Source organism: Mus musculus, chromosome 8, assembly GCF_000001635.26.
Source record: "Mus musculus strain C57BL/6J chromosome 8, GRCm38.p6 C57BL/6J".
Lineage (NCBI taxonomy): Eukaryota > Metazoa > Chordata > Mammalia > Rodentia > Muridae > Mus > Mus musculus.
Genome location: NC_000074.6, coordinates 35216978 through 35231904, shown reverse-complemented (window position 1 = coordinate 35231904; position 14927 = coordinate 35216978). Strand labels below are relative to the sequence as shown.

The 14927-nt window shown below is 45.6% G+C and overlaps 2 long non-coding RNA genes across 4 annotated transcripts; both read right to left on the bottom strand.

Annotated features, from left to right (window-relative positions):
* Positions 1–5869: 5869 nt before the first annotated feature.
* Positions 5870–8964, bottom strand: Gm34533. The gene is made up of 2 exons (XR_378881.2): positions 8613–8964; positions 5870–6018 (listed from the first exon to the last, which is right to left on the bottom strand). It is a non-coding gene; the product is annotated as a predicted gene, 34533 (long non-coding RNA).
* An 872-nt stretch (positions 8965–9836) lies between these two features.
* On the bottom strand, positions 9837–13265 carry Gm34474. 3 transcript variants are annotated; one of them, XR_378880.2, is made up of 4 exons: positions 13190–13265; positions 11061–11173; positions 10807–10877; positions 9837–9998 (listed from the first exon to the last, which is right to left on the bottom strand). It is a non-coding gene; the product is annotated as a predicted gene, 34474 (long non-coding RNA). The 3 variants fall into 3 exon arrangements; XR_870337.1 differs by lacking the exon at positions 10807–10877 and having other exon boundaries at positions 9837–10090; XR_870338.1 differs by lacking the exon at positions 10807–10877.
* Between the last annotated feature and the right edge of the window lie 1662 nt (positions 13266–14927).

Genomic DNA, 14927 nt, shown 5'->3' with positions numbered 1-14927 from the left:
AGCTCACAGTACTCACAGAGCTTCCTGGAACTAGAGGGGAGAATTACAGCAGCTACTGAACATGGCTGATAGGTGAGGAAGGTAAGATGTTTATACAATGATGTTTCAAGTTCTGTGGCCAGCAGTCATTTTGTGGGTAGCCATATTGACCTGGTTAGGGTTGTTAACGGCTATGACAAAAACACGACAACCAAAAACAAGTTGAAGAGGAAAGGGTTTATCTGACTTTTACTTCCACATCAGAGTCCATCACCGAGGGATGCCAGGGCGGGCACTCAAACGGAACAGGAGCCTGGAGGCAGAGCTGATGCAGAGGCCATGGACGGGTGCTGCTCACTGACCTGCTCCGTGAACTTGCTCTGCCTGCTTTCTTATAGAACCCAGTACCACCAGTCCAGGGATGGTAGCCTGCAAAATGAGCCAGGGTCTCCTCTATTAATCATTAATTTAAAAATTGTCCCACAGCCTGATCTGTGGTGAGGCATTTTCTCATTCAAAGTGCCCTCCTTTCAGAAGACTCTAGCTTGTGTCAGCTTGACATAAAACTTGCCAGCACACATATTCTTCCTCTCCCCCTCCCCCCTCCCCTTCCCCTCCCCCCTGCCCCCTTCCCCTCCTCCTTCCCCTCCCTCTCCAACTGGGTACAACTGAATGCCCCCACTGACTTGGTAAACTGTGATCAACAAGCTCTTTCCACATCCTCTTTGGTTACAAATGTCACAGCCTCTATCACCACCTTCAGCCTCCATGATGTATCCCAAGCTCCCCCTCCCTCCTTAAGGAAACTGATCCACTGTGCACCTCAAACTGATGTCTTGGATTCTACAGTACTTTGAAGTGTCTGTGATGAAACATAGCTTAAGGTATTAATTGAATAGTTCATTAGTATTAAAATTAAATAGTTGATGTATGTCCTTTTTCATCAACTAAGCTTTTTCATCAACTAAACTAAACAAGAAAATCTGTTTCTCTAACTCTTCCCTCTCCCTCATGTCTGGTGTATTGAAATCATGTGGAGATATTGGATAGAAAAATGTGTATTCATAACCCTACGAGCCAAGTGTGCTGGCTCACGCCTCTCATACCAGAACTTGGGAAGCTGAAGCAGAGGCTTGCCATGAGTTCAAGGCCAGCCTAGGCTTTGACCTCTCCAAATATCACCTGTGATTTCTAGGTATCTCAATATCTTTCTTCCTAGGAAATCTTCCCCAGCCAGCACGGCTCACCTGGGTTTCTTCTGCCCTTCATGACCACCCATGACCTCCTGAGTCATATAGCCATCACTGAACTATGTCCCGGCTGAATTCATACACTGATTCACACGCAAAAATCCAAGTTGCAGATCTGTAGCCAGGGGTTTCTGAGTTGGCACCAGGCACATCCCCATAACAGACTCTGACCCCATAAGCCTTAACCAGTCTTCATTGTTAACCTGAATGCCACATTCCACAAAAAAACTCCAAGATCTCCTTTCCCACCATGGTCACTATTACCTGTTGAAAGGCAGACTTCCATGTCAGAGATACCTGAAGATGAGGCTTAGCATGTCACTTATAAGGTTCCTGCAGGCAACACTTCACCTAAGCCACCAGTGGGCAGAAGGGACAAGAATAAGACCACCATGCAGAGAGAGACATTGTCTTAGTCAGGGTTTCTGTTCCTGCAGAAACATCATGACCAAGAAGCAAGTTGGGGAGGAAAGGGTTTATTCAGCTTACAATTCCATACTGCTGTTCATCACCAAAGGAAGTCAGGACTGGAACTCAAGCAGGGCAGGAAGCAGGAGCTGATGCAGAGGCCATGGAGGCATGTTACTTACTGGCTTGCTTCCCCTGGCTTGCTCAGCCTGCTCTCTTATAGAACCAAGACTACCAGCCCAGTGATGGTCCCACCCACAAGGGGCCTTTCCCCCTTGATCACTAATTGAGAAAATGCCTTACAGTTGTATCTCATGGAGGCATTTCCTCAACTGAAGCTCCTTTCTCTGTGATAACTCCAGCTGCGTCAAGTTGACACAAAACCAGCCAGTACAGACATCATCTGGAATGTGGAATAGGGGATATAAATGGATTCTCTGGATTCACACCATGTAATCTTGACCTAGTAACTTTGTTCCCTAAGGGAATCTTCTTATCTATCCAACAGCAATGTAGGGTGGCCTCATGGGTTTTCCATGGAAATTCTGTCAGAGAACAAGTCCGGGGTGGTGTTGATGGTGTCAGAGGGGATCGCAGTCATTGGCACACGGAAAGTGCTCGGTCAGCGTGACCATGCAGGGAGTCTTGGGTGTCTTTGTTTCTTTTGCACTTGATTAGCTCTTCCTTCATATCTGCTGTCTCTATGGAGCACGAGGCAGAATTTGCAGCCATGTCAAATTCTTCTCACAACATCTAAGAAACCTAGAAAATGGGTCTCAGAGACTCCAGTGATGTGGCTTTCTCTCAGTCATCCGGCCACAAGTTATGTCATGTCCAGCTCATTAATCCTATGGAAGAGCTGTGATAAATTCTTACTTGAGAGTAATATGTAATAATTTGCAATGCCATAAACTCTATAAGCGTTCTCCCATAGCCAGAATTTTGACAACAGCTCCTTCCCCAAAGCACGGTTTGGAAGATGTCTGTGGTGAGAGGTAGAACTCAGCTTTCCAAGAAAAAGTCACTCAAAATCCCACAGCTTCGAAGACTGAGCCTGGGGGTGGGGGTGGGGCACTAACTGTCCTCTTGGTCGTTAGGTCCAAGTAATTCTTTAGAGGACCTTAGACTCTATTCTCTGGCCCTGGCCTGATTCTAGACCGTTCTCTGACCTTTTAGTGCTTTATAGCGCACAGCCGTGAAGTCTTCAAAGTATTGCACTCAAAGCCCTTAGGTGAGCCCTGTGCTATTTAATATATGAGATCTCCCTTCAGTGTCTGTCTCTTCTGGTATGGTCCTTAATTAGTACTGGAGCCATTCAAATTATGATTTTACTGCAACTAAGCAGGTGCTATAATTTACCCCTGTAAGCGGCCCGAATTTCTGAAATGGCAAAGAGATTCTGCCGCATTCAGAGACGTCACATTTACTGCTTACTCGAGGTGAAGGGAGAAGAATCGGGTGGGCAGCTATTACTCCGTTTGGTGCCCATTCTCGCCAATTTAGCTATCAGATTTTAGAGAATCGGGATCATTTACTTATGTCCAGGGCACAACTGCAGGGAGGCTGTAATTGACTCTGCAGTAGGGAGAAGGAGCAAGCTTGATTATTACAGGGATGACTGTATGGCGCCCCCCATGGCTGAACATGAGTACTGCAGGTCCAGCAGGAAGCGATTACTACTACTACTACTACTACTACTACTACTACTACTACTACTACTACTATTATTATTATTATTATTATTATTATTATTATTATTATTATTATTATTGTGTCAGAAATGAAGCCATGCTCTGGTGGTTTAGATGAGCTGTCCCCATAAGCCTCAGGCATTTGAAAATTTATTTCACAGATGGTAGCTCTTCAGTGATGATTAGGAGGTATGGCCTTGTTGGAAGAAGTGTGTCACTGGCTTTGAGGTTTTAAGGGACTCATGGCATTTCAAGTTAGCTCTCTCTGCCTCCAGCTGACAATTTGTAAGCTCCAGCTGCTTCTGCAACCACCTGTTCCTGCCACCATGAACCCAAAGTAAACCCTTGCTTCCTGTACATTGCCTTGGTCATGGCGCTTTATCACAGCAATGGAAAAGTAACTAAGGGGGCTGGAGAGATGGCTCAGTGGTCGAGAGCACTGACTGCTCTTCCAGAGGTCCTGAGTTCAATTCCCAGCAACCACATGGTGACTCACAACCATCTAAAAGGAAAAGTAACTAAGATACAAGCTTAGCTGTAGAAAAATGAAGAGCTATAGATGGACCTGAAACCACACCTACTCCAAAGTGCATGTGTTCATCCCATGAACTACAGTCACACCCATATATATCTGTGGGTCCTCAGATTTATTGCTCAAAGAAACTCTGGGCAGCCCAAATGCATCACCAAACCACAGTCGGCCTTGGAAGTGGTACGGGAGGTTGGTGCAGGAGATCTGTGGTGCCTCCCCCATTTCTGGACAGACACCTTGAAGGTTCTGCAGCAGGTAGCTTGTGGATTATGCTTTGAGATGCTCTGGAGAAGATTATGCCAGGGCCCCTAAGCTGTGTAGTACATACACAACCTCAAAAAAAAAAAAACTCTCCGACATTTGTATATATTCAGAGTGTCTAGCCTGTGCGCGTCTATGCGGGTAGACTATACACCATCTGCGTCTCTTTCCCGTATATATGGAGTCCACATGTGCTTCATTTATAATAGAACAACTGAATTTTGTGTTTTCAGCAAAATCAAATAAATGCAGTGTATGGTTTTGAGTGTTTTCATCTCTTATTTGGCCCAGGAGAATAATTTAATTTATAGGAGATGACAGGAATCCTTTGAGAACAAAACACAGGAGCATATGGGTTTGACTTGGGCTACAAACAAACATGGGATTCTGTCCCCTTTTTTTGTTCTGAAGTTTCTTTACCCCTTTCCATCTGAAACCTGGGGTTCGACCTTCAAAGTCGACCCCTGGGTGAGGCCGTCCTCACCAGGAAGTTGTTGAGTTTGCTCTGCCTCGCCGTGACTGAGTGAAAACAGATTCAAGTTCTGCTGTGTGCATTGCCTCTCTTTAGGGAGAACAAGCTTCAATTCATAGTAACATTGGAGCTGCAGCCACAGGGATGGGGTGGGGAGGGCTTACGAAGCTCCTCGTGGGCATATAGGATGCTCTCTGCCTCCCTGTTGGGTGGAGGAGATTCCCCTCTCTGACATCTACCTACCAGTCCAGCCTTCGCTTACTCCCATGAAGATGCACTCTTTAAGAAACTCCATTTCAGAAAGTAGATGCTTTGAGAGCAAAGGGTTAAGATGTCTGACTTTGGCTCCAAATCTTATGTCACTCTCAATAACAGAATTCATAATAAATCATCCATACAAGCGGGGGTGCAGCTGGTGGTGAATGTAAAAATGTCACACTCCTCCCGAGTCTCATTCTTCCAGGTGGCCTATTCATCGTTTCAGCAGAGCCCCTTTCTGTCTAATCCAGATAAGCTTTGCTAACAGTAGTGTCTGGGTTGGGATGTGAGAAATTAGTGATTCTGTACCAGGTGGCTCGGTGCCTTGAGGAATGGGCAGGCCTAACCTATCTCCATGCTCCCTCTCCAGTGTGTGTGTGTGTGTGTGTGTGTGTGTGTGTGTGTGTGTGTGTGTGTGTGTGTGTGTATACATGCATGTGGAGGTCAAACTCAAAGGACAACCTTGGCTGTCATCTCTGCCTTCCACCTTGCTTGAGACAGGGTCTCTGGTTCATCATTACATGCTCCAGACTAGCTGGCCAGGGAGCTCCCAGGGACTCTCCTGTCCCCACTGCCCATCTCACTGTAGAAGTGCTGGGTTCTCACACATTACCCACCACATCATCCAGCTGTATGTAGGATGTGGAGATCCACAATCAGGGATCTGAAATCTGAGGGTGCAGAGATCTGAGTGTAAACTGAGCCAGACCTCCAGCCCTGTCCCTGCTTCTTGGCAGCATTCTCAAGCCTTGAGCAATTTGCACACAGAGATCACCTGCTTTTGGTTGGACCCCTACATTTGCCACATTTGCCGTCTCTAAGCTTCACAGGCTTGGGGACACACACCGGACAACGAGCTCTTACGCACTATGAAATGTGTGACTCTTGCTCCCATTAGGAGAAGCCTGCTGGGAATGGATCACCCCATGGACCGCATATTTCTTTGGGTGGGAGGAAGGAAAGGAGGGAAGCTGGGAAGGAAAGAGATTGAACAAAAATGGAAGTATAGTCCATGCCCAGCATTGAACGTCTTTAATATTAGACAAGCTGATTAGTGGTGTAACATGAAAGACAGAGGAAGCAAGCTCTAGTTGATCAAGCCGAAACAAAGCAGCAAGTTACTGCACAGAGATTCTGTTCTCAAAGTGTTCCTGTTGAATTGTGTTGCTGTTAAAAAAAAAAAAAAGAATCAACAGGAAGACGATGCTTGAGGTTTCTAATTTAGTGACTCTCATCAGAGACCAACTACATCTGACAGCAGCCTGACTTTTTAAAATGCAAACGCTGCACTCCGATTTATTAATTTTTATGTTATGAATATTTAAATATCACCATCCCAATGGTATCATTTTACATGGCGCTAATGCACTTACATTTTTAATGAAATGAGTAGTCAACCATTAAAAGTAAAATATTGGTAGGAGCTGTTAGAGTCATTGATTGGAGGAAGAAAGTTATTGTACCAGCAGTCAGAGGATTTAGAAAAATGAAGAGACGCCAAATGGCCTAATTATTGATGCCCTTTGACATCCAGGAAGACATTGTCCAATGCATCTCCTTTCCTTTATGAGAAGTTGCTTTTTAACATAGCCAAAGAAAATTATCACTGTACATCAACTTGTAGAAAAATGTGAGCCTCAAAGCCAGTAGGAGTAATTAACTGTTTAGCTCCCGCTGCAAAAACAATCTCGCAAGTGGGTAATTTTCTATTTCCTTCAGGTCTCAATCTGCACTTATTGGGGTTTCTCCACAAAATGCACTAAAATTGAAGATAAGTTACCCCTAAATTCCAAGATTTGGCTGTGCTTTTGAAGGCGTGAATAAAAGTCATTGGAAAGTCACCTTCAAGATTCTTAGTTTGAAGACCCCTTGAAGTCTTTCTAAGTGGAGGAATTATGGGTAAAACAAACCTTAGCCCTCGCTTTCTTAGTGCAGTTTTCTGTTTGCTCACCTTAAGTGAGGCACACCTTCCTTCGCATCAAAGGCTTAGGCTTAAGTGGTGGGGATGACTGCAATTCTCAGCCCCTTTCAAGCAGGTAGAGCTATAAACAGGGCCATTCTCTGTCTACCGCGGGTTAATAAATTCCTTTCTTTAATGCGGGAGTGAACCGAACAGCAGAAAGGGCAAATAGCATTAGTGCCCGTCTAACAGACGACTGAGTTCAGATTTCTTCCTTAATATTGTTCCCATGGCAGAGTGATGAGCTAGACGTGGGCGGAATTCATCCCAACAGGGGGCTCCACTATGGGTCCGTGCCGTGCACAGCGCCTGGACCTCAAGAGAAGAGAAACGGAGTGGGGAGAGGAAGAGAACTGTTGGCACCTTGTGGGAGGGAATAGAGAGCAGAGGAGAGGAGGACTGAAAACACAGGACAGAAAATGGTTAAGGCAGTGGGAAGGCTGAGGGATGTGGGGAAGGGGCAGGACATGGGAGCAAGAACATCGGACTGAGGAAGAAGGTTTAAGAAGCAGCCCACTAACACCCACTGAACGCAACACTCTCCAAACTCTATCGCAGTGAATCATGGATAAGGTTTCAGAAGGGTGGAAGTGTGGGTTGATTCAGTGGTCCAAGGCTAGATCTGCAGGTCTTGATCTCCACAAAGGTGGCATTGGTGCTTGGTGGGCCAGACCACACACTGAGTAGCCAGACCAGAGGATCCCGGTTGCGTCATGTGAGAAAGTGAATCATGTCTGCAGCAACGAATGAATGATTTATTGTCAGGTGTGTACTCAGCAATCTGCTAAGTGCTACAGAGTTTAAATGATTCTTCACGCCCTCCTGTCCAGGCACTTAGTCTGGAGATAAGACATGCAAACACAGACCCACTGGAGGAAGGTTGAGAAGGCTAGGGGTTATAACGTCTACGTGTAGCTGGAAGGTTTAGGGAACAGGGGAGGACCAGTCCAAGCATGTCAGAGCTTACACATGCAGAAAAAGATGGGAGTGGCTTTAAACTCAAAGTGAATATGGGGGATGGGGAGTTCAGGAGCCCGAAGAACCCAGCAACCTTTGTGAGCCTTAGTATTCTTCTTCAAGCTACATACTCAGCTCTCTGGTTGAAAAGGAAAGGTTATGTGTTGTAGATAGGCACGTTTCTGTAGTCTCTACAGCATCTGGCACATTGACGATATCTTACCCAATCATTCTAATAAGGGACTGACTTAACAAAGCTATCCAGTGGGCTTCAGAGTCATACCATGTGCTGAGGTCCTCAACACAGGCATTTGGGTTCCAAAGATGAAAAATTTTCAAAAAAAGACTCCAATTATAATAGTGGAAGGGGGTGTAATAATGATTGCACCGTGGAAATATACGCAAGATATTCATTTCTTATCGCGTTTGTTGCTGAATGGATCAGGTTTTAAGGTAATGCTTCCTCTCCCACTGTCGTCTTAGAAGAACATGGTGCTGAGTTCAGATTCTGGACTGTAAGGAATGTACAAGTCTTACCAGCGTTGGGAAGACCTAAATCAGAAACTGCCAGAGGGCTTCTGTGACAGCGTAGACTGGAGCTTCATTGCAGCAGCCGTTACCGGATGACGTGTTAAACACGACTACCCCAGTGTCAGTGTCTACCGCTCTCACAGGATGCTGCTTTGTATGCATCAGAAATGTGTGTGGCCCAGAGCTTGGGAACCTGGGAAGTCCACGATGAAGAGGCCACCCCGGGATAGGACCCTTTTACAGAGTCATACATGGTAAAACAGAAGTGTGCACGCCCGGCAGGGAGCCAAACTCATTGGCATAGCAAATTCACCTTCGTGATGAGGCCGCTGCTGAGTGACCACTGAACTTCAACCTCTCTACTGTAGTCTCCACTTCTGAGGACAGGTGTCTAAGGCCAAGAGTTCCGTTGAAGATGAACCATCTAAGATGGCTGCCAAAGGAAGACAGCATCAGAAGACCTTGGACCTTCATCCTAAGGGCACATCTACCAGTGCCCATGACAGAAGCATCAAACTATAAAAGGAGCAGAGAGGTGATGCCTGCATTCCAGGACTCCCCAGATACTCAGGAAAATGTATGGACTTTCTCCCCCTCACTGGCCTCTCCTTCCCAGACCTTTCTTTTGCTCTGTGCCTATGATTCTTCACTCCTAATAAAGTGAGTTGATTTGTAAGCCAGGCATCACTTACTCCATTATTTGGTCATCAAAGAATGTTGCTTACCGTCGGTCCCCAGCCTTGGTTTCATCATTGGCTACAGGCCCCCAAGTGGAAAAATACATATGTCTTTTAGGAGTTCCTTTTTTAGGGGATAGGTTCAGTGAATTATGCTTAAGAATGGTGATGTCAGCCCAGCGTGGTGGCACTTGACTTTAATCCCAGCACTTGGGAGGCAGAGGCAGGAGAGTTCCAGGGCATCCTGGTCTACAGAGTGAGTTCCAAGACAGCCAGGGCTACTCAAAGAAACCCTGTGTGGGTGGGTGGAGTAGGAGGGAAGAACTGTGATGTTAATCAGTTCCCAACAGCAGACTTCCGTTGTCCCAAACAGCTCTTACCAGTCTGACCTCTTGCTGGGAGAGATTAAGTTTCCAGTAGAAGCACTTGGTAAACCGGCCAGGCCTAGAAATAATAAATATTTCTGGAAAAAGGAGACGTACCTCCAAGAAGGACTGATTCTTTGACTGGGCCTTGGAAACTGAGGAGGAAGCTAGCGGGTGGCCCCGAGGAAGTTCTTCTCGGAGACAACAGCCCTTGAAGGCTTATGGTAAAATCCTTGTGTTGTGAAGGAGATACACAGCAAGCTGTGGCTTCACACAGTCTCAGAGCTCACCCCTGTAGCAGCCAGGTTTTTTTTTTTAACATCATTAATTTACTATACCTATTAATATTTATCAGCAAATAGATTGTTTAATTAAACAAGTACTTATTAATTTATTATTTGATTAGATAAGCTATTATTACATAAAGTATATTTATTAATATTTATCAGATATTATTATGAAGCTAATAACAAAATTTGTAATTTAATAATAATTGGAGCACTGGTAAATACAGCCTAGGATCTTTCTCACATCCGTCTGTTTCCTCTTCTTTACGGTTAGGATTGCCTCTCTCTGCTTCAGCTGTAATCTCAGGATCCACGTTTCACAGGGGTAAGCATCGCAGACACTTGTCAGGAGCCTGGGCACAGGCAGACGCTGAGGACAGTGACGGACAGGTTCGGGTGGGGAGCAGACAGAGGTTTCGGCGTGTGTTTGCTTTGGGAGAAGTGTCAGGGAACTTTGGGCTCCTTTGAGATTAAGTTACATGTGAGATTCCTTAAGAGAAAGCCCGGTGAGCTTAAGCCCCCAAATAAGCTCATGTAATGTGGTATGGAAAGTCTTAGAATTATTCATACTCTTTATTTAATAACTCAGGTCTAGGAAGGCACTCCAGGGATATAATCTTACGTACAGAAACAGAGGCAAGTAATCATTTTCTAAAATGAACGAATAAATAAATAAATAGATAAATAAATAAATAAATAAATAAATAAATAAATAAATAAATAAATAAAATTAGAAATAATTTGTTGAAACCTTAGGGTAATGTTCACAAAATAAAATACTGTAGAGCAATTAGTGATTGCTTATGAATGACGTCAGTGGGATGAGGAACTGTTCACAGAACTTTGAATGGGGACAAAATTGGAGCTAATCTAAACAGTGTGATCCCAACCCTGTAAAAACTGCAAAGAAGGTGGGAAAATATACCAAATGCTGACACTATTTTACTGTTGGGGGGGGGGGGTAGAATGGTGAGATTCAGCATACTTTTACCTCTTTCTCTAATTTAAAAAAATTTTTTTTAAAGATTTGGGGTTTCTTTTATGTATCTCTTTAGACACCCCAGCAGATCCCATTACAGATGGCTGTGAGCCACCATGTAGTTGCTGGGAATTGAACTCAGATCCTCTGGAAGAGCAGTCAGTGCTCTTAACCGCTGAGCCACCTCTCCAGCCCCTACCTCTGTCTCTAAATGGCCTTAGGTTGTCAAGTCTGTAAAGCAGGATGAATGCACGCCTGTCACTCCAGAACCTAAGGGGCAAGAGAACTGAATGTTTGAGGCCAGCCTGGGCTACATAGTGAGACCATGCTTCAAATAAAGAAGAAAATGAAGTTCTTTGACAGTCGGTCTACTACTAAAAACTAAAATATTAAATAAGGAGAAAAAAATATGTTAAATAATGGAAGGAAGGCCTGGACCCGAGATAGAGTTACCTTGGAAGAAGAACGTCTATCAGGTTGCCTGTAGGCAAGTCCATAGCACCTTTTCTTGATTAATGATTGACGTGGGTGGGCCCAGCCCACAGGGGGCGGTGTCATCCTTGGCCCTGGGGTGTATAGGAAAGGAACAAGCCAGTGAGCAGCATTCTTCCTTGCTGTCTGCTCCTGCCTTCTGGTTCCTGCCTTGAGTTCCGGATCTGACTTCCCCTTCATGACGGACTCTGACTGTGAAATGACATAAGCCCTTTTCTCTTCACGTTGCCTTTATTCATCTTGTTTGATCACAGCGTCAGAAATCAAACTAAGGCGGGACGGGGCGTGGTGGCACACGACTTTAATCCCAGCACTTGGGAGGCAGAGGCAGGCAGATTTCTGAGTTCGAGGCCAGCCTGGTCTACAAAGTGAGTTCCAGGATAGCCAGGGCTATACAGAGAAACCCTGTCTCAAAAAAAAAAAAAAAAAAAAATCACAAAGCCCTTTTCCTTCCAACAGTTCAAGTTCCAATAGGGAAAGAAGATTCAGATAAATAATCGCAGAACAGTGTAATAAGAAACACATTATGTTTGTCGGGCATTGTGGTGTGTGCCTATGATCCCAGCACCTAGGAGACTGAGAAAGTCTATGAGTCTGACTGAGGTCGGTCTGGGCTTCACAATGGAATTCTGCCTTAAAAAATAAGAGCTGGGGCTGAAGAGATAGCTCTGTGCTTAAGAGCACTGGCTGTTCTTTTAGAGGACCTGGTTTGGGTCTCTGCATGTACAAAGAGGCTCAAACCATCTTTAATTCCACTTCCAGGAAATCTAGTGCCTTTTGCAGGCTTCCCTGGGTACCAGGCATGCGCACAAGTGGTTTGCAGGCATACATGCATCAAAACACCCATTCGCATGAAATAAAAACTTTAAAGTGAAGACTATTATAAATCAGTGGTTGAATGCTTGCATAGTATACTTAAGGCCCTGGGTTTAATGTCCAACACCACAGAAAGGGGAGAAAGTTATGTTAGGCATCAGCGTGTCTTACAGCATCTGCTATCATTTGAGTCTGAATTATCCCATGAAATCCTACCTGCTAAAGGTTTGGTCCCTAGCCCACAGCACTGTTGAGAAGTGGTAGAACCTTTAGGAAATGGGGTTCACTGGATAGAAGTTAAATCACTGGGGGTGTGGTCATGAAGGGGATGCTGAGATCCAAGCTGCTTCCTATCTCTCTGTGCTTCTGTTTGAGACGAGGTATCTGGGCCTCTTCTGCCATGTCATAGCATCACAGCCCAAAGCAGCGGGGCCAAGTAATCATGGGATACAACCTCTAAAGCCATGAACCTTCTTCTTAGGTTGATTACCTCAACCTGCGGTGTTTTGTCACTGCAGTGGTAGGAGGTTAAGATGGGGCCTAAGGTGCCTTCACAGAGTAAAGAACGAACTTTTGTTTTGGGAGGTTCCTATCTCCATATTTTAATATCTCTGTTTAAACATCTGATGGACTGAAATAACAGCATTGGAAAGCTGTAGCTGCAGACATTTGGCCAGGAGAACAAACTTAGGGTAGGGCCATTTCTTATTTAGAAATTTGGGGGGGGGGGCTGGAGACATGGCTCAGCAGATAAGAGCACTGACTGCTCTTCCAAAGGTCCTGAGTTCAAATCCCAGCAACCACATGGTGGCTCACAACCATCCGTAACAAAATCTGATGCCCTCTTCTGGAGTGTCTGAAGACAGCTACAGTGTACTTACATATTAAAAGAAGAAGAAGAAGAAGAAGAAGAAGAAGAAGAAGAAGAAGAAGAAGAAGAAGAAGAAGAAGAAGAAGAAGAAGAAGAAGAAGAAGAAGAAGAAGAAATTTGGGTCCAAAACAAATAAAGCAGCCCGTCTCCACAAGTAGCATTACTCAGATAAAAAGTGAGTTTCATCAAAAGTGTTTAAGAATGTACCAACAACCCATATATCCAAGTAGAGTAAGCGTGTGCTGTCGACAATCTTGTGCCAGCCAGTGTTCTTATAAGAAGAGGCCTGACTTCTGAGCCCCTCCCCCTCCCACATGGCTTTCCTCAGTCAGAATCATTCTGTCTTTTACTCCCAGCCCAAAGATCAATATCTTAGCAGCAGGGTTTGTACAAAATATCATACCTGTGGGGGCAGAAAAATGCCCCAAAGCCTTCCCCAGTGTGGCAATATGGGCGTTCTTCCTTTAAGTCTATCTGTGGCTTCCCAGCTCCAGCCCCCACCCCCATCCTCTTTTCTGCCAAAGAGTTTGAGCCAAGCCACAAGCAAGACCCAGAGTTGACAAGAGTTGACTGGTGGCCCAGAGAAGCACGGAGTCATCTGACACCCTCCACGGGCCACTCACATGGACGGAGAACTGGGTTACCCAGCTACAAGCCCTTGGAGAGTTTTCAGCCTCTGTCTCTAGGTCACCCCACACAGCAGAAAGCAAGTCCCTGGTCACCCTAGCTGGCTCAACCACCAGGTGGGGAAAAGCCAAACTTGTTTCTTTTCTAATTATTCATGGCTAAATAGGAGAACAAAAGTAACTTCAGCCAAAATGGGAGAAGGAAGCACCCATTTCCAAGGTAAGAGAGGTCTGAGGAAAGCTGCACTGAGGAGCCCCCTTCTCCAATTTTGTTCATCTGGATGAACTCTGACCCTTGCTCTTTGCCCTTTGCCCTAGGAACTGGACAGTCTCAGACAGAGGGCCTGTTCACAGTAAAGAGACTAGAACAGAATGTTACTTTTAAACCACAGAGATTGTCAGGAGGCTGGCTCAGCTGTGGAAAGAAAATTCCAAAAACCAATAAATCCAATGGCTCGAAGGTCCCTACTGTGACCCAAAGAAGTTGCTCCAGAGGGTGTGTTCCTCTGCTCAGGGATTTGGGTGCTGCCTGGTGGGTACCCCTTCTGGTACAGGATGCCCTGGAAGTTAGAAGCAGGGAAGGAAGAGGCGCCGAGGCCAGGGCTCCCCAGTGTTCACCCTGGCTGCTTTCTTTTCAGTGTAGCCCAGCTGGGGCTGCAGCAGGACTGACCGATGACGTTCCTCCCATCACACCATCTCCGCATGCGCAATGGCCGAGAATGCCGTAGCACAGTGAGATTCCTCTAGGAACTGCACATTTCAAGGAGAATTGGCGAATCCAGAAGGGATTATTTTCCTCAGTCTCTTGCCTGCGATTACTTCTGAGTGGCAGCGTTCTGTGGAGTTTCCCTCTCCTTTGGATATTTTTCTTGATCATCTAGATAATAATCCTAAACTGGTTAATAATTGGGAAAGAAATATAATACCCATGACTGCGGTTTACCCCTCTCTCTAGAGACCTCAGCAAAATACACGTGTGAGCTCAACTCAAAACAATGTAGTGGGAGAAGACGGTGGAAGAGTGTAGAAGAAGTAGGGAGAATGGAAACTCGATTCCTGCTTGTCTCATGGCAAACCGTGCCAGCACAGTCCAGAGTCAGGTGTGGGGGTGTAGAGAGAGAAGGCTGGCCAGTGAAATCCAGAGGTCTCCTGGTTTCTGACTCCCCATATCACAGTGCTGGGGTCACAGGCAAACGGTGCTGTTGTCCAGCTTTTGTGCGCATGCTGGGAATCCAAACTCAGATTCCCCTGCTCCTGTGGCAAGTGGTTCTCCAACACCAAGCATCTCCACAAGGCTTCTTATCGTTTCTTCAGGCTCTCCTCTAGTCTTCCATAGAACGTGCACTAGTTTATTGTGAACTCCAGCCACTCTATTGTACTGCAGAGCATCAGAACCCGTTCTCTCTCCCGTGTTGATTGGTCCCTCCAGGCCTTAAGAGTACTAAAGGATCAGGCATGCTCAGTCAGCACAGACAACGGAGAGAAATAAGCCTCCCAAGAAAACGCATTGCCCAG